At 43.7% G+C, this 24688-nt stretch overlaps 1 long non-coding RNA gene across 1 annotated transcript in view; it reads left to right on the top strand.

Moving 5' to 3' along the window:
- LOC146866578 (uncharacterized) overlaps positions 1–14240 on the top strand; it is a 226043-nt gene extending 211803 nt beyond the window's left edge. Inside the window, exons 3-4 of the long non-coding RNA XR_014976818.1 lie at positions 9286–9522; positions 13447–14240. This is a non-coding gene — a long non-coding RNA (uncharacterized LOC146866578). The remainder of the gene's footprint in view (positions 1–9285; positions 9523–13446) is intronic.
- Positions 14241–24688: the final 10448 nt, after the last annotated feature.

Genomic DNA, 24688 nt, shown 5'->3' with positions numbered 1-24688 from the left:
CCATGCCCTAGCGCCTGTGCGCACTTTGGTGGTTGCTGCTGAGGTAGCCCTGGGGCCATTTGCAAGGTCCCCCCTGTAGGAGAGTAGGATCTGCACTTATGTTGCCCCCACTTTTTTTCTGATGTTAACACTGGTTTCTGGCTATAGTCTGGCTGGGTCCCTGCTAATCAGGGCCCCAGTATCTCTGTTCTCTAAACAACTTTGATTGCATACTAGATGCACTAGTGATTGGATACTGTGGTACCTTATGAGCCCCTAGTATATGGTACCTTAGGTACCAAGGGCATAGGTACTTCACAGGCCTACCAGGGGCTGAAGCATGTATTATGCCACCCCTGGGAAGCAGACTAAATCTAACACCACAGGCCTGCTACTGCAGCCTGGGTGAGGTAGTGTTAGCACTCCTCACTGAGGTATAGGTTCCTATATCTCACCATACACACACATATAAGCCTATCAGTCACCCCTAAGGCAGGCCCTATCAATCCTGAGGGCAGGGTGCTTGGTTTACAATGTGAAGGGGTGCCTCTGCATGAGCAGGATCCCTCTGCAGCTGGCAGAGTCTATTCTCTGTGGCTGTTTGTGGATGCGGTTAAACCATATACTATTAAGTGCATTATAACCTACCGGTTGTGAGAAGTTGGCCTGATGTATGATGTCACTAGTTCTAGTGTACACCCTATATCAGACCAAACAACCCTTATGGTGATTGGTTGTAAAGTCAACCTTATAGACCAGCTATCCAAGTGGTAGCATGGACAAGAGCAGTCTTAGGCTAAACTCTGAATGGCATGTGAAGCCAGCTGTGATACCATATATAATCCCTTGAATACCAAATGAAAGGACACCACAACAGATATATATATAAAATAAAGTGTATTTATTCTAGTCAAACCCTCAGCACTCTTTATGAGATTAGAGGTAAGTACAACACAGTCTTATTTAAGCATACATTAAGTCACACAGGTAAGTAATACAGTTAGGCCCTAGGGGCCACGCAAACCATATACTAAAGAAGTGGTATAAGGACCACTGTCACGGAAATAGGATAGGCCTAGGCCTAGGGAATCGCTGGGGCTACACTACACTAGCAACAGTTAGGAAGTGGGAGGCCCACGGGATTCAGGTGCAGAGTGGAAACACTCACGCGTAATGCGTAAAAGTCGATAGAATTACTAGCAGTTAGAAATTAACAGTTTAAGGACACTTCTGAAGCAGCTAGAGAGTCGAGACTCGGAAACTAGACCCTAGGATAGTCACTACCCTTGTGAGCACCGAGGTACCCAAGTTACCTAGCCCACGGGCTGCGGGTGCATAGGTGTGAACTTGCGTCGGGTTTCGTCATGGACTTCTATGGATGCCTGAAGGAAAGTTGCTGACAGGCAGTCAGTGAAGAGTGTCCAGTGGATCCCAAGGCTGGGATCAAGAAGAGAGGATACCTGCAAGCAGAAGGGACAGAGTCAAGGTCACTAGCCAGTGACCACGTGGAACCAGGAAGGAACCAGGCGATGTCGTGAAGATTGCAGGTGAAGGGTGAAGCTTGTCGCTGCAGCCACGGGTACCAGGAGACGTCGAGGACGACCAGGACCAGGAGGCGAGCTGTCCCACGAAGGCTCTTGCTGTCGGCGGCGTCGAAGTTGAACTAGGACTCACCAAGCCTTGGCAAGCGGAACCCACGAAGAACGGAGGACTTGCTTCTGGTGCAGACCAGGAAGGTCTGGGGTGCTTCTCTTTTGCAAAGAAGCGGGAGCCAGTCTGGAGGAGCCAAACCAGCAGTGAAGATTTCAAGGTGTGTCGTCACATAGGCCGCTAGCCAACGGGCAAGCAACCGGACAGACGCGGCAAGCAGGAAAATGCAGAAGGGCCCCACGCAGGACTCGTGGAGTGTGGGGGGCTGATCTTCGGTGCAGATGGTGCTTGGGGTTGGGGCTTCTCAATCCCCGGTGCACAACTTCGAGGGTGCCTCAGAAGCTGCGCTGGAGAATACTCGCCACTTTTCCCAGGTAGCCGGTCCCACGTCTCTCGTCGCCTCCACGGATCTCAGCTCGGCTGTGGATGTGGATCAAGGTCGGAGAAGTCTGGAAGTCAAGGCTCTGGTCGGGCTCTGCAGTCGGTCCCTCGTAGAACTTCAGCAAAGCAAAGGGTAGTCTCTTGATGGTGCCTGTTTGCACAGGGTAGCCACTCCTTGGCCACAAGGGAGATTCTTCAGTCTTCTTCTTTCGTCGAATGTCGAAGGTCCAGAGTTTCTGTTCAAGTTGCAGGTTCAGGATAATCTAATCTCCTGAGGCCCAGCTACCACTCTTATACTAATCTGGGGGGCTGGGTTGCCTGCTAGGTCACGCCTTATGGGTGGGACCTGGGAGGGGGGTGGTTACACCCCCTTCCCTTTGTCCAGTTTCGCGCCAGGACTGGGGCTGGAGTGCCCCAGCACCGGTTTGAACTGGACTATGCATGGGACACCTTGTGTGCCCCAGGCATGTCTCATTCCTTTCAGCCCTCCCTGCCCCAATACACTAAAGTCTGTCTGGGGAGGTGCTAGCACCTCCCCAAGCAGGAAACCTATTGTCCAAGCCTCCCTTGCCGGGATCACTCCCAGCAGCAGGAGGTCAGACTCGTGTCTGTGGCAGCAGCATCCATTTTGTGATGCTGAGGCTTTGGTTAGAGTTAAACAGCAAAGTAGGATTTTAACATGTCTCTCCCTCTAGAAGGGAGGAATAATATCCTCATCACCAGAAATGGTATGGGGGTATTATTCCAAAGTATTAGACACCTTACACGACATGTTTTGATAAAGCCAAACCATAGTTACCATAACCGTTTAAGATTATAAGGCACTTTAAGAGTATATGGTAGGCTATATCATAGAACAGCTATAAGGACATGGTTCCGAAAGCCGCAGACAGGCTCAGCTCATGCTAGAGCACCATCTCACATGTTACCAAGCACTCTGCCTCTAGGATTGTTAAGGCCTGCCATAGGAGTGGCTGATAGTTACACATGTGTCTATATTAAGGGTAGATTTAGGTATACTATATCTAAGCAAGGGGTGATTACACGACCTTGCCCCAGCTGAGTGATCAGCCAGTTGTGTCTGATTGGAAGGCCAGACCAGGGGTGGCATAATACATGCTGCAGCCCCTGGGAGGCCTAGGGTACACCTATGCCCTGGGTACCTAGGGTACACTGTACAGGGTCCAATAAGGTGATCCTTACCAATTGGGAATGTACCTAGGGTACATGGAGTCCATTTTAAAGAGAGAGCAGACAGCCTGAGACCCTGAATGGCAGGATCTCAGGCCAACTAAGTCGAAAAACCAGCTAGACACTAGGCAAAAAGTTGGGGGTAACCATAGTCAGATATCTACCTTCCTACACCGGTAAATGCTACCTTTGGAATGACTGCATCAAAACATGTCGTGTTTGGTGTCAAACAACTTGGAATCATACCCCCACACCAGTAATTGGTGTGGGAGTATGATCCCACCCTTCTAGAGGGGACGACATATACCCACTGTGGAAACACTGTAGAAATCTGAAAGAGCCCTGGCATCACAAAATGGATACCACCATCACAAACACTGGGCTGCCCTCCTGCTGCTGACTGAAACTCGCAGTGGAGGAGGCCCAACAATAGGCATCCTGTCACAGGGAGGTGTCACCACCTTCCAGACAGGATTTAGTGTATTGGGGCTGGGTGGGAGCACTCCTAGAGTGCTTTGAAGTCCTGCACTGGGGAAGCAGTAGGCTCCTCTGTGCATATGCCAGCTCAAACCGGTTCAGGGGCTACCTGTCCCTGCTCTGGCGCGAAGCTGGACAAAGGGAAGTGGGTGTAACCACCCCCTACCCTGACCATCCCAGAGGAGTGGTCATAAAGCTAGTCCCTCCCTTTCTTTTAGTATAAGATAGGGAACCCTTGTCATTGCAAACTAGATATCCCTGGACGACGCTTTACAAGAAGAATCCTGGTCCTTCGACATTCCACTACCTTTGGAAGACGGAAGAATCTCCCTTGGAGTCCAGGAGTGACTCCCCTGCTTGGCAGGCATCAAAACTTTGAATCAACGGTCGCAAACTTTCCCTCCCACCGGAGTCCGAAGTCCCTGCAGACCCGGAAGTGGATTTCCTGAGTTCTCGATGGCCATTGTGAGTCCCCAGCAGAGCTCAGGCGAGTGGACCCCACGAGTGACGAGGAACAGCCGTGGGCTCCTGGAAAGCATTACCTCACGAGGCGTCTTCGCGATCCCTTGCCCGTTGGCTTGTGGGACCCCTGAAGACTTTCTGATCAAACCAAAGGACTCCCCTGGTTGCTCAAGGCCTGCCCTCACTTACCCTCGCTGGGTGAGTCCCTCAGACCTTGCTGGTCTGCACCATTGACTTAATTCACTTTTCACGAGACTTGCTGTTGCCAAGGCTTGTTGGCTCCAGTTCGGTTGCTGACACCTCAGTAAGCTGCAGACATCGTGGGACACTCCGAATCCAGCTGCTGGTCATCATCGATGCCTCCTGGTCCTCGTGAGCAAAGAGTCAAAACACCCTTGATCACCTGAAATCTCCCGACTTCCGTGGGCATCCATCTTCCTGGCCCCGGGTCACTGGCAAGTGACTGTGAACACTGTTCCTTCTGCTTTCAGGTCATCTTCAACTTGAATCCAGCCTTGGATTCCACCGGACACTTCTTCAGTCTTCGCAAGCAGCAAATCTTCTTTGGCTTCCATAGAAAAAAGCGACGCGACCCAACACCAAAAGACACCTATGCACCCGGCTTCCCTGGGTAAGGTAACTCGTGCACTCCGGTGCCCTAGTGTGTGTTGGCCCTCGAATTACTTACCTTGTAAGTGGCTTGCTTGTAGATTTCCTCGAAGTATCCTAAAACTTTTAAAAATCCAACCGCGACTTGCTCCATAGAAATCAATAGGGAACCCGTGGCTGTGTTCTCACACTGCACGCGTCTCCCGTGGGTCTTTTACTTACCTGCCTTGGGTGGATTAGTGAAGCCCCAGTGATTCTACAGGCCCTAGGCCTTGTCCCTCTGCAAGTCGACTTTCCTAAACCTCTTTTTTAGTATATGGTCTGGTATGCCACTAGGGCCCCAGCCATATTTGTGCTTAACTTATTGTGAAACATTGATATTTGAATGTGTTCCTGACTTCTAATCTCATAAAGAGATTAGTAGAGTGTGTCTAGAAATAAATACATATATATTTGATATATATACCTGTGTGGTGTCCTTTCATTTGGTAATTCAAGAGATTATAAGGTAAAACAAGCTGCTTTACATTCCTCAGAGACTTAGCCTGAAGGCTGCTCTCCACAGCTACCACTAGGATAGCTTTCTTTAAAAGGTTGTCTTAAACCTACCTACCATAAGAGTCGAATTGGACTGGTGCAAGGTGGCCACTATAACTAGTGACCAGCATATGCCAGGCCAACTTCTCACACCCCCTCAGAGCCCTGACTTTGCGGGACCTAGGGCATTTGGACCCAGAGGAAGAGCAGTTGGCCTGGGGGTCAGGTCTAATGTTGATAGGGCGCAAAGCCCTCATGTGATGCCCCTCCTATCATGATTTATGCCTAATGCTTTTCCCTTAGGTGTGCCCCCTGAGAGTGGGTATGGTGGGGCACTGTTGCTAATGATTTATGCACAGGGTGGTGACCCCAGATGTGATGCCTAATGTGATGATAATGCTAATGTGATTTAGGCGTAATATGATTTAACATTGTGAGATGCATAATGTGTTTTTATACCTACAGTGATGCAGACATAATGTGTTTATGTCGCAGGTGATAATGCTGAGGTCATTATTGTACCAGTAGTTACTGGTTGCGTTTTGCATTTACTCACCTGCTTTTTGATGGTTGTGACCGTGGCCTGATTGGCCTGATCCTGTATATAATCCCCTGTGAATATTGTCTAGTGCCAGTTGGCACAGTGTTAATGTGTGATTATGTTGCTAAGGTGTTTATGACAATACAAAGGCAATTTTTTATATAACCTTGTGTGGAGTTTCTTTTATGGTGTGCCTAGTGTGTTGCTGCTGTGTGTGTGTGTGTGTGTGTGTTGCGCAAACGCTTTACACATTGCTTCTGAGCTAAGCCTGACTGCTCGTGCCAAGCTACCAAAGGGGTGAGCAGGGGTTATCTTGAGCATGTAACTCTCTTGCCCTGACTCAAGTGGTGGCTTCTACCTCGCTTTGGCGCAAGCCTTAGCCAACCAGAAATCCCATTTCTAACAACGACAAATCTTCCACAAGGGGAAAATGGGAATATTCATCAACAATTACTAGCAGATGATGTCTATTTTCAAGGGGTCCAAAGAAATCAATGAAATCTTCTCCAATACATGTTTTGGGAGATCAGACATGTTTAACAGATGTGGGGTTGTCTTAGATGACAAACAGTTGCACAGATGGCATGCCTTAAACTCTTTTTTAAATATTTCATCAAAACAAGGGAACCACACTTCGTCCCGTAGAGCTTGCTTTGTAGCAACAACTCCACGGTGTCCCTCATGAGCCAGTTCAATAACTTGTTGTCTCAGACTCTTGGGTATGACAATTCTTGATTCTCATAGAATGATGTCTTCTAGGGTAAATGAAAGATCTTCTTGTCATAATGAAGAGGTTGTGGGTGCTTTGCCACGACTGTTGTGCAGTGCTTAATTTGAGCCAGTGCTTTCCGGTGCTCAGCACCGGCACCTAATTGGTTTCCGGTGCTTGGCACCGGCACCTAAATATCAAAACCATACTTAGTACAGTCCACCACATGGTGGCACTGCTCATCTAATTTAGAGATGAGCAGAACAATGGTAGTTTAGGACTACAATATACATTTAAATTGCCAATACCTACCTCCCCAGCCATTCCTTTAGCTTTGGGGACCTTGAATAACCTGAACTGTCGCAGTTACATGCAAGAGAGATGTTTAGCAGTTGTTTTGGGAGCAATGACAAGGGTGATGGGTGTTGCATGCTGCAGTAGCCTCCTGGTGAGAGCCCTGGCACTTAAATATTTACAAATTAAGCACTGCTGTAATAGTGTCTTTGAGTATTAGCAAACCCGTGTCAGTACTCATGGAAGTAAAGATTTGTTTTACTGGAAAAGCAGCAGAGGTACTTGTTTTCACAATGAAGTTAACTTAAGAATTAACTGCTTTAGAAGTAGTGCCATGACACTGTATGGGCACACGTGAGAAGTAGTAAGCAGGGTTTTGATCTTTTCCTGGACCATGCACAATCATACGCTTGGTAGTCAGTGACAACTGTGAAATGCTTTCCATATAGGAACACATGAAAATGCTCACAAACCCACACTACAGCTTGGCTTTCTTTTTTAGGTTGTGAATAGGAACATTCTGTCATTGACAAACTTCGGCTAGAATAAGCCACAATGTGTCTTGGCACACTGGAATGTCCAGTGAGCTGGACATGGATGGCACCCTACCTCACTGGGCTTGCATCAATAACCACCTCGGTCTGCAATTTCAGATCAAACTTTGCTAATTCAGTTCAGTTCTCAATTTCATGCTTGATTTTCTTGAAGCTTTGTTCACATTCACTTGACCATTGAAAGGGGACTTTTTGTTTCATTAAGTCTCTCAATGGGGCACTTACAGTGGCAAAGTCATGTGTATACCTTGAACAGTAACTGCCCATACCACGGAAGGATCTCAGCATAGTTACATCATGTGGAGGAGAAGTGGCTGTAGTTCTCTTCCAGTTTCGAGCTGGTGATACCCTTTGTTCAAATAAAGGCGGAAAAAGACTTTAGCTCCATTCAGCTGCGTAATGACATCAGTAATGTGCAGACCTGAATGTTGTTCTCTTTCAATCGCCTTGATTTTTTCATCTTTTGGTTATCAAGCGCTTTGCGGTAATTAAACCCAATTCTAAGAATCGTGTAGCAGCCTTGTGTCTCTTTCTCCTTTTGAAGAGATGCAATATGTACACCTCCCAGGAGAAGGGAACTACACGCTTGGTACATTGAAGCAAGGTGGCTGCTACATCTGTCCAGTAATCACCCAGTGCAGGACAGCGTCAAAGCATGTGGAGGAGGTCTTCGTTGGTCAGGTGACATCTGGGCATACTTCGTATTCCCTGTGAAATAGCTTAGTTATCTGAGCAGGGGAAAGGTAAGCGCGACGAAGAATATAATATTGGATCTGCCAGAAGCACTGGTTGTGTGGGATACTCGTGGGACCTTCTAATATGGCCACCCATCCTTCTCTAATAGGGGTCGACCAGGTCTTCCTCCCAGTATTGTTTCAAGGAGATCATTGTTATTGCCGTGTTTTCACAAAGTGAGGAAGCAAACCAACATATCAGGTGCCCCCCTGTGCTCATTACATATAGATATTGTAATGGGTGATGTGTGGAAGGTTTGGTTGCTAAGTTGCCCCAACTAGCTGAAAGTGAGGCTATGAGGGTGCGGTGCATCAGGAATTGACCCAGGGGCAGACTGTCATCTGAGATAAGGTCTGCATAGGGGATTAGCGCGCCATCCCTGAAGAGGTCTCCTACATCATGTATGTCCACAGCCTCCCAGACACGTAGTTCAGCCGCTGTGATGTGTGATCTCCCCTTTGGCGACCCCAGTAAAGGGATGGCAGGGGCATACGGTGTGGTGGCGCGAGTGATGAATAAGCTTCTGCAGTAGCTTTGGAACGCTATGGAGAGCAACAGTGAGTCCGGTTTCCTGGGTCTAGCACACGGGTGAAACAACTGAAGTAAGTCATAAAGAGCCATTGGAGGTTGTAGAGTGGCGGTGTCTGTTAGGTGTCGCGATGCTAGCCCTCTGGCTATCCATTGCAGTTGAGCTGCTAAGTAATAATGTTCAAAGTTAGGCATTGCCAGTCCACTTTGTCCAGCCCGAAGATATAACTTCCTTATGGAGACTCTGTGCCTAGATGTGCCCCAAAGAAAGTCTAGAACTTTTGCCTCAAGTTTTTTAAGATAAGGTGTTGGAATGTAGAGAGGCAGATTAGCAAAATAGTAAAGGAGGCGCGGGAGAACCACCATCTTTGCAAGTGCCACCCTACTTGAAATAGACAGTGGGAGCATCTTCCAGAACGTCATCTGTGAGTAAATAGAGGAAGTGGCCCTAGTGATGACTAAAGATATATTTTTCATAGTCGACATTCGGCATTGGTTACACTTGGTGTTTAACACCTATTTGATTTGACAGTACATCACCCCATCAACTTGTGGTACTTTCTTTCTCACTTCTTTTACTCCTTCACCTGCTAAATCCTTTAGATATTACATTTTTGTTTGTCATTTGCTTCTTCCAGGGCATCAATTAAACAATCGAAGGTTTCAATCCAGGCCATCTGTCCCCAATATTTTGCTTTTTGGTGGTGTCGAAGGGAAGCAGTATCATAACCTGTGGAACTTTCTGCTACCGGGAGCGGAGCTTGCTATGGCCGCTTCTACTGCCCACTTGTACTGGCACCTTCATCACGTATTAGCTGACACTTGGGTCATCACGTCCGCTCTCCGGCAGTAAGGCACTGTCTTCTTCTTTGGCGGTGAGTTGCTGATTTGTTTCTTGCATGGGTTGTTCATCCATCTCAGTTCATTGCATTGTATTGGTTTCTACTGCCTTTACCATTTCTTTGTGCTCACAGCATTCTCTTGCACCTGGCTGTCACTGCTTGTTGCACTTTCTGTACCTGGCTGTCACTGCCTTTAGCGTTGACGTACTATATGCATCATGGCTCTGTGTCGTATTGTGTTGCAGTTCCTCTTGTCTTGACTCTATCACCAAATTTCTAGCCAACAACAAAGTTTCTGTACGGCAATCACTTTTTTCACAACTGGCTGTAGTGGTGCTTTGACTCCACATACACCAACTGTCGAATTTCACTTTAACTGAGGCACAAGTGACACATACGAGCAGTTTGCTGGACCACAGCAAACTCTCCGGGAGAGCACTCTTGGTTCTCCTGGTCACAGGGTTTACGTAATCCCCGATCTCATCACCAGCTGTAGCGTCTTTACCAGCCTGGATACAAACAAATGATCACGTCACACATGGAGCTTGGTATTGCACACCTTTATTCCTCAGTGTGTAACCGTTAACTGAACATTCTACATCATGAATTCCATCACCGCACCAACGCACTTATGTCACTGTTCGTCAGGAAAGTCCCATCATCTCTAACTCGCAAGACGCTACTTCGGCTACTTTTTACTATTTTTTTGCAGTTTGATACAGCAAGAACTCGACCCATAGGTATTATAGCACTTCAAATGAGCACCAGTTACATTACATGAGGACACATTCATTTTGGTAGGCATGGGGAGATTTGCCCAGAATCACAGGATCTTGAGCCAATGCAGACTCGAACCTGGTTCCCCATATCCAAATGGGGCAGCTCTGGCCCTTATGCCATATCCTCTCCCAGCCTGCTGCCCTTTCCTCGATTTCTAAAAGAATATACAAGATGAGATGGGAGCAATGCCTCAACGAGCTTAATGACTTAGATGGCGAACAGAGCATCATTCACTTGGGTTTACTGACATGTACTTGATGCTTGAGAGTCACTGAGGCTTAGGGCCGGACTGACTACTGGGCGTTTTGGAATTCTGCTGGGCTGGGGGCTGATTTTGTTGATGGGGACCTGCGTGTACTGAACGAAATTCGTTTTGCTTTAATTATTTTGAAGTACACACAGGTCTCCATGAACGAAATCAGCCCCCACCGCAGTGAAATCAGCCCCCTGCTCGGCAGAATTCCAAAACGCCCGGTAGTCAGTCCGGCCCTGCTGAGGCTTGCTGACTAATAATGCAGCAGTCTGGCTGCCAGTGCCCACTCTTTGCAGATAAACACACAAGCTGCCCACTGGCAATCCACGGTGTGGCACCTAGGCAATTTCATTTTTTCCGTGTCAAGTTTGGGTGGCGTCTTCCTTTTAGCTCGACATGCCCATTTGGGTCCCAGAAGAAGCAAAAATAAGAACAAATGAATGTCATTGTGTGAGTGAGCTGGTCACTTTCGAGTTCTGGTTGAGGAGGCAGGGCAGGAATATAATTTCCTTTCCACTCCCCAGCAGAAGAATTGTGTTTGTTAGCTGCATAACTCTCTCCTTAAGAATCTAGCACTTGTCTTGCTTATTTTCCATCAATACATGTTGGCCTTCCTATTTCAGGATAGCTGCCAACTACTCTTGTCAGTCTTCACTTGTCAGGTGCATATCTGGAAGAAGCATGCAATAAGAAACTCAATCCTGAGAAAAATATTACTTTAAAAAGCATTTATTTGGATCAAATGACTGCTTTACCATGGTGCTACGGTAACATGCCAATAAAAGGTCTCATGATATTTTCTAAGTTATTTTCATTTTTATAATTGGCATACAAGTAACTGCAAATCTGGTCCTTTGTAGCACTGCAAAATAAAATGATTTACTATTACTCAATTGTGTTAAAACCTGCAAGCAATAGGTGCCTAACTCGCTGAGCTATCTTAGCACCATGTGCATTGAGAGATGGGAGTGCCTCAATCTAATAACAGAGGAATGTGGTTCTGGAATAAGAATGTGGCTCCTGCTGACCACGACCGAACAGGTTAACCTGACCTTCTCCATTTTCAGTTTATCACAGATCGAATTGCTGGAAATTTCTTTCTGCACCACTATGACGCATACCATAGTGGCAATTTGATTAGACCTCTAAAAAAATCTGCAGCTGGAACTGATGTTACTTACCTGACTTCATAGCAGCGAGATCACAGTTAATGTAATCCTTTATAACAGACCATCTACTTAATCAACAAGTGATCTAATCCACACAAAACACAGGATTACAGATCTGAAGGCAAGCCTTGAAAAAGTCTTTATCACAAAATACGTGTCAACTGTATCCAATGTTAATTATTATGTTGTTTAACGTATGTATTAAGCATTTGACATGCTGTGTCAACGTCTGACGTGAAAAGCATCATGCATTACTAATCAGCGCCAATTTTAAGAAAGCATTTCAAGTCAATTTTAGTCTTTAGGAGGTACAAATATCACTGCTTTTCATGAAGTGGTCATGTGTGGGCTTAAGGGGGGGGTTACTGGAATTAACAGGCTGTCATGACACTAATGCTAGTTAGCGCTCAATTTGGGGGACTGCCGCAAGCGGAGGGGAGGGCAAGTGGGGAAATTGGCTCCGGGGATCATGCAGACGTTACTGTGCTGGCCAAACCGGAAAGTGAGAGGGAGGCACCCTCTGGTGGAAATCGGGCGGTGTAACCAAGAGAGCTTGAGAGTTGGCATGTGGGTCCCAGAGGAAGAGTAGTAGTAATGTATCGGTTGTATACAGGGTTGTGGGCTTACAGTGGGAAAGATTCATCTTTGATGATGTTCTGAAGGTGGATCAACATGGCATTACATTCCTCTGAAATTGGGAATTTACAGAGGACCCTCGTCTTCTCTCGCCAGAGCTCCGCATTCTGCCCAGCAGACCAGTGAATGCTGCCATCAAATCGCCATTGGAGGTTGTTGCATGGCACCTTTAGGATTATTGCTCTTTCTGCCAGGAGGAGTGTCAAATCCATAAACTGGCTTGCTGCCCTGTTGCTCTTGGATTACTTATAGAAGTCTAGGGTGCTGGCCTCCCAGGAGTCCAGTACCTTACAATGAGTAACCTTTGTAATGGTAGTTATGTCTATTCGCCAATATTGTACACTGGATGGGCAGTACCTTAGAAGGTGGGGAGGTCCGCATGTTGAATTGGCATCGGGGCACTGAAGTTGAACATCCGTAAAGAGCAGGTCTAATTTAGCAGGGAAATGTGCATCAATGATTTTACAATCTGAAGCTTTTCCTGAGAGTTCACCAACAATAAGCTGCAGCACATCAAATTTATGAGTAGTTGCTACTGGACATTCATTGTGAGCTGACGTTCGTATGTTACTATATTCCTGTGCTCCTATGGCTCAATGGGGATTTTAGGTGGGTGGGCAGTAGGCCCTACCCCTCGGGACAATTGGGCAACTAGCAGGGTCCAAGCGTGAGGGTCAGCCCTGAATGGTTGGGGGTGGTGGAGCAGGTAAAATGAAAATTTTGTATATCTTCTCTATTTTGCATGAAAATACTAATTACGTATTCATTCTAAATAGTAATCTGTATTAACTGTTTGGAGTAGGTATTATTAACCAACCTCTGCACCTTGATAAACACAAGATACACATGGGACTAAAATGCTAAATGCATGGCTAATAAGTCTAACGATTAACTGTGATACACAAACTAATTGTAGGATGTGTTGAAATAGAAAATTGCATGATTTATGTTGCTTTTGTGATGGTTTGTGTTCCTGGTATTGCGGAAAGGTGAGTATCATTGCTTTAAATGTTGCTATGAGCTAGGAAAATACTAATATATGTTGAGATTAGTGTGGGTTTAAACATTAGAATCTTCATTTCCATATATTAATTATTTTTATGTTTATCTTTGCTTAAGTTGGCATTCGGGGCTACTAAGCCGCAGAATTCAAAATGGAGTTCGGAAGTGGCCACCGTCATTTGAGCGCGATGCCTACTGCGCAGACTCGGATGGCTCTGAAGATCTCCAGGCGACCTCTAACCATGAGACTACGTGTTCCCGGTCAAGGATAGGAACGTGGAGGATTGCCAGGACTCAGCTAGTGTGAATGGCTGAAAAAACAATGGCGACCTGTATCTAGAGGTCTACATGTTACTTCAGAACTTTTCGCATGAGAACTGTACAAACAAATACAATTTAAAGGATAACATGTTCAATTCCCTGAGAACCAAGAAAACCTGGTAACAGAGTTCGGTATTTCAAATTTTAGGGCCTTAGCCAATCAGAACTCTCCTACTCCTAGAACATGTTGCATATTATCCTAGAATTTACTATATAAGGGGAACTTTAGAAGAGGGTGGGGGAAGTGCGTTCCAAATTTCCATTGGTGACTACTAATGAGGAGGGTCAATTTGCTAGCATGATTGCCTGGTCCTTTGGATACCTTTGGGACTGTGTCATGCCGAGCGAAATAACTTTTCCTGGACATATTTGGGTCTTAGCCTGCATTTGACAGAATGATTTGACCAGAAGGGATTATTGATTTATGCAGGGCTGACAGGTTTTCGGAAAATGGTCATCGGTGTCAAAATGTTAGGTAAATATAATTGTATGTAAATTTGTGTTAAAAGATTTACTGAAGATTCTGATATGATTAAAAATTCTGATTATGCCAATGAAAGTGAATTAATTGGATAAACCAAGCATTAATTAACAAATTATGAGTCTGTGATTCTTTTAATAAGGTATTGATTAATTGAAAGGTTCCGAAACTTTAAATGTGTTTTAGCTGGTTGTAAATCACCATCAACCAGTCCAACTAATTGGTCCATGGACCAAGTGGTGGAGTGCCTTGATGTTAAAGATAGGATTCTATAGGTGCTGATAGAATGTCTATAATGTAAAGATCTTCTTCCTATAGGTAACAAGGTACCCCACATGTCCAGCGCTTCTTTTCCTCCTGTGTGCAGATTCGAGTGAGACATATGAGTGTTGGTGTTATGGGCCCCACCAATGAATGCGTGCGTGAATGAGTTAGAGTGACGATGGGTCTGTGACGCAGGGAGGATATGTAAATTTTCCCTTTTCCGCTGGAGCAGTTTTTCTGGTAGCAGAGGATGGTTTTATTGTATTGGTTTGGTGATTATTGATTATTGATTACTGATGATTGATTAGATTGATTGTTGATTTATGTTCTAACATTCTATGTTGAGTCGTGTTGCGTTCTATGTTGTTTTTTGAAGACTTCCGGGATGTAGGAAGTTGGATGCCCTGTAGGTACATGGGGAAAACGTGTGGCAAGTGGAGTCGCACGGTGTATTGTCTGGTTGCCCTGTAGGTACACAGGGAAATGTGTGGCAAGTGAAGTCGTACAACGCATTGTCTGGTTTCGAATTGGTAACATCATCGTGTGTTATTGTTAGGGACATTTCTGTGTGAAAGTGCGTGAGTGCAATAGCAACAGGTTAGCCCTTTTGCTTGCTAGAAGGGTAAGGTAGAGGGAAGTGCTACTTTATCGGCGAAACTGAATAATTCTGTGGTAGGATAGAGGTAAGCGCTGCTTACTGGAAATTCAGAATTCTTGTGTAAATGAACAAAACTATCTCTTTGGTTTAGCGAAACAGGCAATGGTGGTGTTGTATGTCGTTACTAACAGATGCTTGATTGAAGAGAACGTAAGGGAAGTTTGCCGATAAATTTTGTAAAGGAGGGGTCAGCAGAAGCAGGAGTAGCGAGAAAAGCTGACGTCAGAGAGACCGCACTGGAATTGGTCAGCGGTAGGGAAACAAGGCGTTCACAGATTAGTGCGGAGGTCTGAGCCGCGCTAGGAGTGGAGAATTGCCAGTGTGATGTAGACGCAAAGGATTGGTGCGTTAGTGTGAGCCACACTGGGATTGGAGAATTTCAGAGTGACGGAGACGCACAGGATTGGTGCGTTAGTGTGAGCCGCACTAGGATTGGTGAATTTCAGAGTGACGTAGATGCTCCGGATTGATGCGTTAGTGTGAGTCGCGCTGGGATTGGACAGCAGACAGAATTGTCGTAGAAAAGCGATTTTAGAAGTCTAGTGATACAGGACTAAGACAAAGAAAATGATGTATTACGATCCACCAGAGAAGGAGAAAAAGTCATGGTTTGGGAAAATTAAAAGTCTATTTAAAAAGGATAAGCCAACTGTGACTAGAGAAGGACAGATCCTTCCTTCACCGAAATCGCCTGCATCCTTCATGGTAGCGAAATATGGATACCATACGTGTATTTGGCTAGATAATTGGGCAAAGTATACAAAAGAAGATGGAGTCTTAGCGTTTCCAGAAAGTGGTTCATTCACCTTAGCTGTATTGAGAAACTTAAGAGAAAGAATGATGAGGTTAGAACCAAGACCTAGACCCACTTAGTTTGAGGCTTTGAGGGAGTGGGAGGAAGAGATGTATGAGAGAACGACATCGGAGTGGAAGAAGGTATAATTACATGTTTGGTAGACCGTGTGGGCAGGAAAGTCATGATGACAGGATGAGGAGTGCAAACAATACAGATGGGATGTTTCCGTTGAGAAATAGTGAAGAGACAGGTGGTAGAAAGTGTACAGAGAAGAAAAACACATATAGGGTCAGAAAGCTACAAATATGGAGTGAATGAGTCGGAGGATGATGTGCTAGAGGACATGTTTTATAAAAATCCTCCCCCGTATCAACCAAATTCTACGTTGCTGACGCCGAGTGCGCCAGTAAAAGAAATCCTGCGAAATAAAAGTTTTGAGCAAATGCCTCCTGATTTAGGAAAAAATTATCCCTTTAGAGACTCTAAAATGGCACAGCCTGTTAGGACTGAAAATGAAAATTCCGCTGAGCTAGCTAGAACTACTCTGGAACTAACTGAGAAAATTAGGGAGTTAACTAAAAACATGGAAGCCGTAACTGTGCCTGTAACCATAGGGCCAGTAATGCCTGTCTTTGATAAGCAGAAGGATAGCGAACATTGTTTAACAGTTCCCTACCATAGTAATAAACAAATTGAGACAAAGAGTGATGTGAAAGACCCCCTTGAACTGAACAAAAAGGAGATGAAAGCATTTAGACAATTGAGAGACAGTTTGTGTGAAGCACCGGCACTTGGAATGCCTGACTATGAAAAAGAGTTTGAACTCTATTGTAGCGAAAGAGATGGGTGTGCATTTTCTGTGTTAGTCCAGAAACATGGAAAACTGAGTCGACCGATTGCATATTTTTCAGCAGTATTGGATCCTGTAGCTGTAGCATTGCCTGGTTGTTTGGAAGCAGTGGCTGCTACCTGTAAGAGTTTGGAACAGAGTGAAGGAATTGTGATGGGATACCCTGTGAGAGTGTTTGTACCCCATGACGTTGCGATCCTTTTAACAAGGAGCCGCACGCAGTTCATGACGCATAGTCGTCTAACTAAATATGAGAAAGTCATTTTGGGTGCGACGAATGTGAGCCTTGTGAGGTGCCTTAATGTAAATCCCTCAACATTGCTACCTGATGCTGTGAATGTGGAAGTGAAGGATGAAGTGGATCACGATTGTTTGGAAGTGCTTGATTTTTGCACTAAGCCCGACCGGATAGAAAAGATGTGCCTCTGAAAGAAAGTGATTATGTGATGTTTGTGGATGGGTCGTGTCTGAGAACGGAAGAAGGAATTTTGAGTGGAGTGTATGCAGTATGTACTGTAGCAACTGTGTTGGAAGCATCTTGTTTAAAAGGAGTGAGATCTGCTCAGGTTGCTGAATTGTTTGCATTGACCAGAGCCTGCAAGTTGGGAAAGAATCTGCGAGTCACTGTGATTACGGATAGTCAGTATGGATTTGGAGTGGTGCATGACTTTGGGCAGATTTGGTCCCAAAGAGGGTTCTTGACATCAAGTGGAACTCCTATAAGGAATGCGGAAGTGGTTGGCAAATTGCTTGAGGCGATACAGCTGCCTAAACAGATCGCTGTCGTAAAATGCCCAGCCCACTCAAAGGGTACTGACTGTGTCAGCTGGGAAGGAATTTGCAAATGATATGGCGCAGTACTGTGCGCGAAACCAAAATTCAGTCTATCGGAATCGGGAAAAGGAAATTAACTCATGTCCCTTACTTTTTACTAACACTGTGAATACTTGGGAAGAAGTAAGACAGTTACAGGAAGAGGCAGGAGAAGAGGAAAGGAAACAGTGGATAAAATCTGAATGCGTACCACGTGAGGCGGACAGAGTTTGGGTTTATCGGGATGGAAGACCAGTAATGCCTGATAGCATGATCTCTACCATGGCATGGATGTACCATGGACAAGCACATGTGGGTAGGGATGCTATGATCAGACTTTTCAAACAGACCTGGTATAATGAAATATTCCGGCTTGTAACTGAGAGCCTTTGTCAGAGATGCCTTATATGTCAGCAATACAATCCAGGAAGGAAAACAGTGGTGAGTTTGGGAACCATAGGACGGGAGGGAGGTCGTTTTACCAGAATTTAGATTGATTTCATTGAGATACTCCCATGTAATCGGCTATGGTATGTTCTAGTAGTTGCTTGCCTGTTTTCACGCTGGGTGGAAGCGTACCCGACCAGGAGTGACGGGGTTACAGTAGCTAAACTCGTATTGAGAGGATTCATTCCTAGGTTTGGTTTTCCAGTGAAGATTCAATCAGATAGAGGAACGCATTTTCAGAATGAAATAATAAAATTGATTTGTGAAGTATTGAATGTACAACAGAAACTGCATTGTGCCTATCGTCCAGAGGCTTCTGGAGTAGTGGAACAGATGAATGGCACCATTAAAAACCAAGTGGGAAAAATGTGTTTAGCCACAGGTTTGTTTAAAATGGCCTGATGTCTTGCCTCTAATGCTCATGACTATTAGATTGATTCCTGATAGGAATACTGGCATGAGCCCCCATGAAATTGTTATGGGTAGAGCGATGAGACATGTTTTCATTCCTGTCAACAAACTACTGCCTATATCTGATGACTTCGTGTTGGATTATTGGAAGGGGTTGGCTGATTCCGTTCATTCTGTGTTTCATCAGGTTGGATTGGATGCAACCACCCTTGAAAAGAAGCCAGCTCATGATTTAAGTCCTGGAGACTGGGTAGGGATTAAAGTGCATAGAAGAAGAGATTGCCTGGTCCCACAGTGGGGAAAACCACGTCAAGTGATTCTGACCACGAAGACTGCTGTGAAATGTGCCAGCGTAAAGAATTTGATTCATGCTAGTCATACTCTTCGAATCCCACATCCTGTAAATAGACCTGAGGAAGATTATTTGGGAGAGTCTGATACCAGTTCAAAGTCCGAATCAGAAGAAACAAGAACGAGACAAACTTCAAGAAGGGGAGAATTGGAGCCGAGTCAGATTGCGGAGCCAGAGAATTTACCATTGAGGATACGGCTGGAAATCTCTCATACTAGCTCCGAATCAGATACTGAGCATGTGGAGATACAAGAAAAGGTAAAAGAAAATATTGAGGAAACTGACAAAGAAATCCTTGACAAAGACGCCCCGCCCCACATGCGAGCATGAGAGAAATTCCACCTGAGGTTATAGAAGTAGAAGGTGAGGAATTAGATACAGAGAGTAAGGGTAAGACTGTTGCGGAAGACCCCCGAGGAGTTGTAGGGACAACACACACCCAGGTAGAAGAATGGACAGTTAGTCAGCAGGAAGATTGCGTCGAAGAAACACGAGGAGGGAAAACTGTAGATAGGGAGCCTGAGGTCTCAAAGGAAAATTTCAAGGAAGGTAAAGGTCACACAGCTACAGAATCTGAAGAGAGTGAAGGAGAAGACCAAGGACGAGTTTTGAGGAAAAGAGCTTGGAAAACTTAGCGAGGTGAGAAGGGAAATAAATTGAAACGACTGTCAAAAGAAGAAATCTGGTCCAATAAGATACCGACTGACGAGAGTAAAATCATCCAAAGCTGAACAAGTGAATGAAGTGTCCAGTCAAGAGAAATCAGAAGATACTGATCAGACACATTTGAAGAAAGAAAAGAGAATCAAGAAACCCAACCAGAAGTGCAAGTTACCGGAATGGACGTATGTGGCACTTCCTGAGATACAAGAAGAAGCAGACAGCCAAGAAAGTTTAGGAGTGACTGTACCGGAAGTGGTTGAAGAAGAAGAAGATTTGGAAATCCTGAGAGTTATCTTATCTGATATCAGAGAAGAGATGGAGGATCAGGAAATTCTGAACAAAGACTGTGAAGACAAAGGCAAAGACGATCACATGCCAGATTGAAGTACAAGAAAGAAAAATACAGAGTAGATGAAATACCGAATGAGACATTTTACTGAAAGAACCAAGTAGGCGCTTAGAGCCTTGGGTTTAGAAATGTTTTAGTTGTGCATAAAAGAGGCTAAGTCAAAAGACACTGATCATTTCCGAAATGGCAAACACAGAGGGTAGAAAACCTACATGTGGGTTTCTCCGAAGATGGTGCAAGGTGTGTTGTTTTTGTACAGGATTATTAATGCTTCTATGGATCGTATTAGCGATAATAATTTCATTTAGAGTAACATTTGAAAGGGTAGAAAATCACACTGAGAATAAGACTAAGAGCGAAGAGGTTCATGGTACTTATGCGACTAAACAGGTAAATAGAACTGACTCACATAAGGATAGGTCTATAACTGACGTTTCTAACAACGTTTTTTCAAAGTTATTGTATGAATATGTAAAGACTATGGATGTTAGAGATTGCTATGTTTGTATGCAGTTACATGCATCGGTGTCAGAGGGTGTTACCTATCACCACCTTCCTGTGACATATGGAATAACATGTAGTGTATTAGCAAGTTTGTTCTATAAAACAGGGAAATTAGAATATCATTATTCAGATGTAGATAACATTTTTGCACAGGTCCCTGTAGTTCCTGAACTAAATAAGATAAAACCTGGTAAAGTTTTAGGTGAATATTTCCTAGAAACTAGAAAATTAACTTTAGAAGAAGTGTTTAGGAACAATCTTACTTGTAGTCTGAGAAAAGAAGAGAAGACCTTCTTGGACATGGTAGAAGAGAGGAGAATTAAGATGCAAAGAAGGATACCTGAGGGAAAAGGAGAGACGACAGTTTGGGATGTTAAAAAGGAAAAACATTTGAAGGGAGAAACCAGTCCGGCTATGGCTTTAGATTGGCCTGAGAAAGGGAAATTGTGCATTAGACGAAAGGAAACTGTTTATGACAATTATTTTGTAAGTGGAAGTGAATGCCATTATGTCTATAGAATCATGGGAGGATGGGGATTTAAAGGAGGAAAAGATCCGGTATTCCCTGGACTATATTTCATCTGTGGAAACAGGCCTTATTATCGGTTGCCGGTTGGTATGGCACATGCTACCTAGGTCTGGTCTTCCCAAAGATATTTCATGTGGGAAGGGAAGAAAACAGTGTACACGAAATAGGTAGACAACTAACACGTAGAAGGAGGGAAAGCTGGTCAGAAATTGTAGGGGATATTTTCAGAGCACTGATACCAGCCGTTGGAATATCTCTGCATGCACATAAGATTAGAAAACTGTTAACAGTAGTGGATCGCTTATCGGCAAGCACTGTTGGAGGATTCTTACTTGTAAATACTGAAATGGTTGCAATGCGTGCCATGATAATGCAAAATCGACTTGTCCTTGAAATTATTTTAGCAAAAGAGGGAGAAGTCTGTGGAATGCTGAAGATGCAACATTGTTGTACTTACATTCCTGACGAGAGTCAAAATTTAAAGAAATATATTAAGAACATAACTGAGTTGCATGAAGAAATTGTTCCACCGGAGGTTGAAAGTGTTTGGGAAAGGATTGGTAAAGGATTTTCTACTATAAAAAGTTTCTTAACAAACTTAGGTAGTTCTTTTGTAGGTAAAATTTTGATACCAGTAACTTGTGTAGTAATACTAATATTGATTATGAAGTTAGGATGCGTATGCATCAAAAGAAGAAAATTACAAAATAAGATAAAAAGGGAGGTTGCGAAAAGAAAGAGAAAATAAATGAAAGAAAGAGAAGTAGAAGATATAGAACTGGAAGAATGGAAAGAAAGTATGTATAAGAAAACAAGAGAGGATGAAATGGGGGAAACTATGATGTAACATAACTGAGTAAGAGAACTGAGAAATCCTTTCCACCAAAATTATGAAATTTAATAGGTTTTGTGGTGATGTTAAAAAACACCAAAAGGGGGGATTGGTGGAGCAGGTAAAATGAAAATTTTGTATACCTTCTCTATTTTGCATGAAAATACGAATTACGTAATCATTCTAAATAGTAATCTGTATTAACTGTTTGGAGTAGGTATTATTAACCAACCTATGCACCTTGATAAACACAAGATACACGTGGGACTAAAATGCTAAATGCATGGCTAATAAGTCTAACGATTAACTGTGGTATGCAAACTAATTGTAGGAGGTGTTGAAATAGAAAATTGCATGATTTATATTGCTTTTGTGATGGTTTGTGCTCCTGGTATTGCGGAAAGGTGAGTATCATTGCTTTAAATGTTGCTATGAGATAGGAAAATACTAATATATATTGGAATTGGTGTGGGTTTAAACATTAGAATCTTCATTTCCATATATTAATTATTTTTATGTTTATCTTTGCTTAAGTTGGCATTCGGGCCTACTAGGCTGCAGTATTCAAAATGAAGTTCGGAAGTGGCCACCCTCATTTGAGCGCGATGCCTACTGCACAGACTCGGATGGCTCTGAAGATCTCCAGGCGACCTCCAGCCATGAGACTACGTGTTCCCTGTCAAGGATAGGAACGTGGAGGATTGTCAGGACTCAGCTAGTGTGACTGGCTGAAAAAACAATGGCGACCTGTATCCAGAGGTCTACATGTTGTTACTTCGGAACTTTTCGCATGAGAACTGTACAAACAAATACAATTTAAAGGATGACATGTTCAATTCCCTTAGAACCAAGAAAATCTGGGAACAGAGTTCAGTATTTCAAATTTTAGGGCCTTACCAATCAGAACTCTCCTACTCCTAGAAAATGTTGCATATTATCCTAGAAATTACTATATAAGGGGAACTTTAGAAGAGGGTGGGGGAAGTGCGTTCCAAATTTCTGTTTGTGACTACTAATGAGGAGGGTCAATTTGCTAGCATGATTGCTTGGTTCTTTGGATACCTTTGGGACTGTGTGGTGCTGAGCGAAATAACTTTTCCCGGATATATTTGGGTCTTAGCCTGCATTTGACGGAACGATTTGACCAGAAGGGATTATTGATTTATGCAGGGCTGACGGGTTTTCGGGAAATGGTAATCAGTATCAAAATTTTAGGTAAATATAATTGTATGTAAATTTGTGTGAAAAGATTTACTAAAGATTCTGATTTGATTAAAAATTCTGATTATGCCAATGAAAGTGAATTAATTAGATAAACCAAGCATTAATTAACAAATTATGAGTCTGTGATTCTTTTAATAAGGTATTGATTAATTGCAAGGTTCCGAAACTTTGTATGTGTTTTAGCTGGTTGTAAATCACCATCAACCAGTCCAACTAATAGGTCCATCGACCAAGTGGTGGAGTGCCTTGATATTAAAGTTAGGATTCTATAGGTGCTGATTCATATAATGTATATAATGTAAAGATCGTCTTCCTATAATTAACAAGGTATCCCACATGTCCAGCGCTTCTTTTCCTCCTGTGTGCAGGTTCGAGTGAGACGTATGAGTGTTGGTGTTATGGGCCCCACCAATGAATGCGTGCATGAATGAGTTAGAGTGACGACGGGTCTGTAACGCAGGGACGATATGTAAATGTGCCCTTTTCCGCTGGAGCAGGGGCATGGGGGCAGGGTCTAGTAAAGTAGTTAGGTCAGAGTTAACGGTCGTCTGGTGCCATTTTAGATTCACGGGCAGCCTGGCTGACAGGGACCGACCGATTAGGAGATTTCCCCCCATTTGATCCTTGTTTGATACCAGTAACTTGTGTAGTAATACTAATATTGATTATGAAGTTAGGATGCGTATGCATCAAAAGAAGAAAATTACAAAATAAGATAAAAAGGGAGGTTGCGAAAAGAAAGAGAAAAGAAATGAAAGAAAGAGAAGTAGAAGATATAGAACTGGAAGAATGGAAAGAAAGTATGTATAAGAAAACAAGAGAGGATGAAATGGGGGGAAACTATGATGTAACATAACTGAGTAAGAGAACTGAGAAATCATTTCCACCAAAATTATGAAATGTAATGGGTTTTGTGGTGATGTTAAAAAACACCAAAAGGGGGGATTGGTGGAGCAGGTAAAATGAAAATTTTGTATACCTTCTCTATTTTGCATGAAAATACGAATTACGTAATCATTCTAAATAGTAATCTGTATTAACTGTTTGGAGTAGGTATTATTAACCATCCTATGCACCTTGATAAACACAAGATACACGTGGGACTAAAATGCTAAATGCATGGCTAATAAGTCTAACGATTAACTGTGGTATGCAAACTAATTGTAGGATGTGTTGAAATAGAAAATTGCATGATTTATATTGCTTTTGTGATGGTTTGTGCTCCTGGTATTGCGGAAAGGTGAGTATCATTGCTTTAAATTTGCTATGAGATAGGAAAATACTAATATATATTGGAATTAGTTTGGGTTTAAACATTAGAATCTTCATTTCCATATATTAATTATTTTTATGTTTATCTTTGCTTAAGTTGGCATTCGGGCCTACTAGGCTGCAGTATTCAAAATGAAGTTCGGAAGTGGCCACCCTCATTTGAGCGCGATGCCTACTGCACAGACTCGGATGGCTCTAAAGATCTCCAGGCGACCTCCAGCCATGAGACTACGTGTTCCCTGTCAAGGATAGGAACGTGGAGGATTGTCAGGACTCAGCTAGTGTGACTGGCTGAAAAAACAATGGCGACCTGTATCCAGAGGTCTACATGTTGTTACTTCGGAACTTTTCGCATGAGAACTGTACAAACAAATACAATTTAAAGGATGACATGTTCAATTCCCTTAGAACCAAGAAAATCTGGGAACAGAGTTCAGTATTTCAAATTTTAGGGCCTTACCAATCAGAACTCTCCTACTCCTAGAAAATGTTGCATATTATCCTAGAAATTACTATATAAGGGGAACTTTAGAAGAGGGTGGGGGAAGTGCGTTCCAAATTTCTGTTTGTGACTACTAATGAGGAGGGTCAAT

The sequence above is a fragment of the Triturus cristatus genome, chromosome 2_1, assembly GCF_964204655.1.
Source record: "Triturus cristatus chromosome 2_1, aTriCri1.1, whole genome shotgun sequence".
Taxonomy (NCBI): Eukaryota; Metazoa; Chordata; class Amphibia; order Caudata; family Salamandridae; genus Triturus; species Triturus cristatus.
This window is presented reverse-complemented; position numbering and strand designations above follow the sequence as displayed.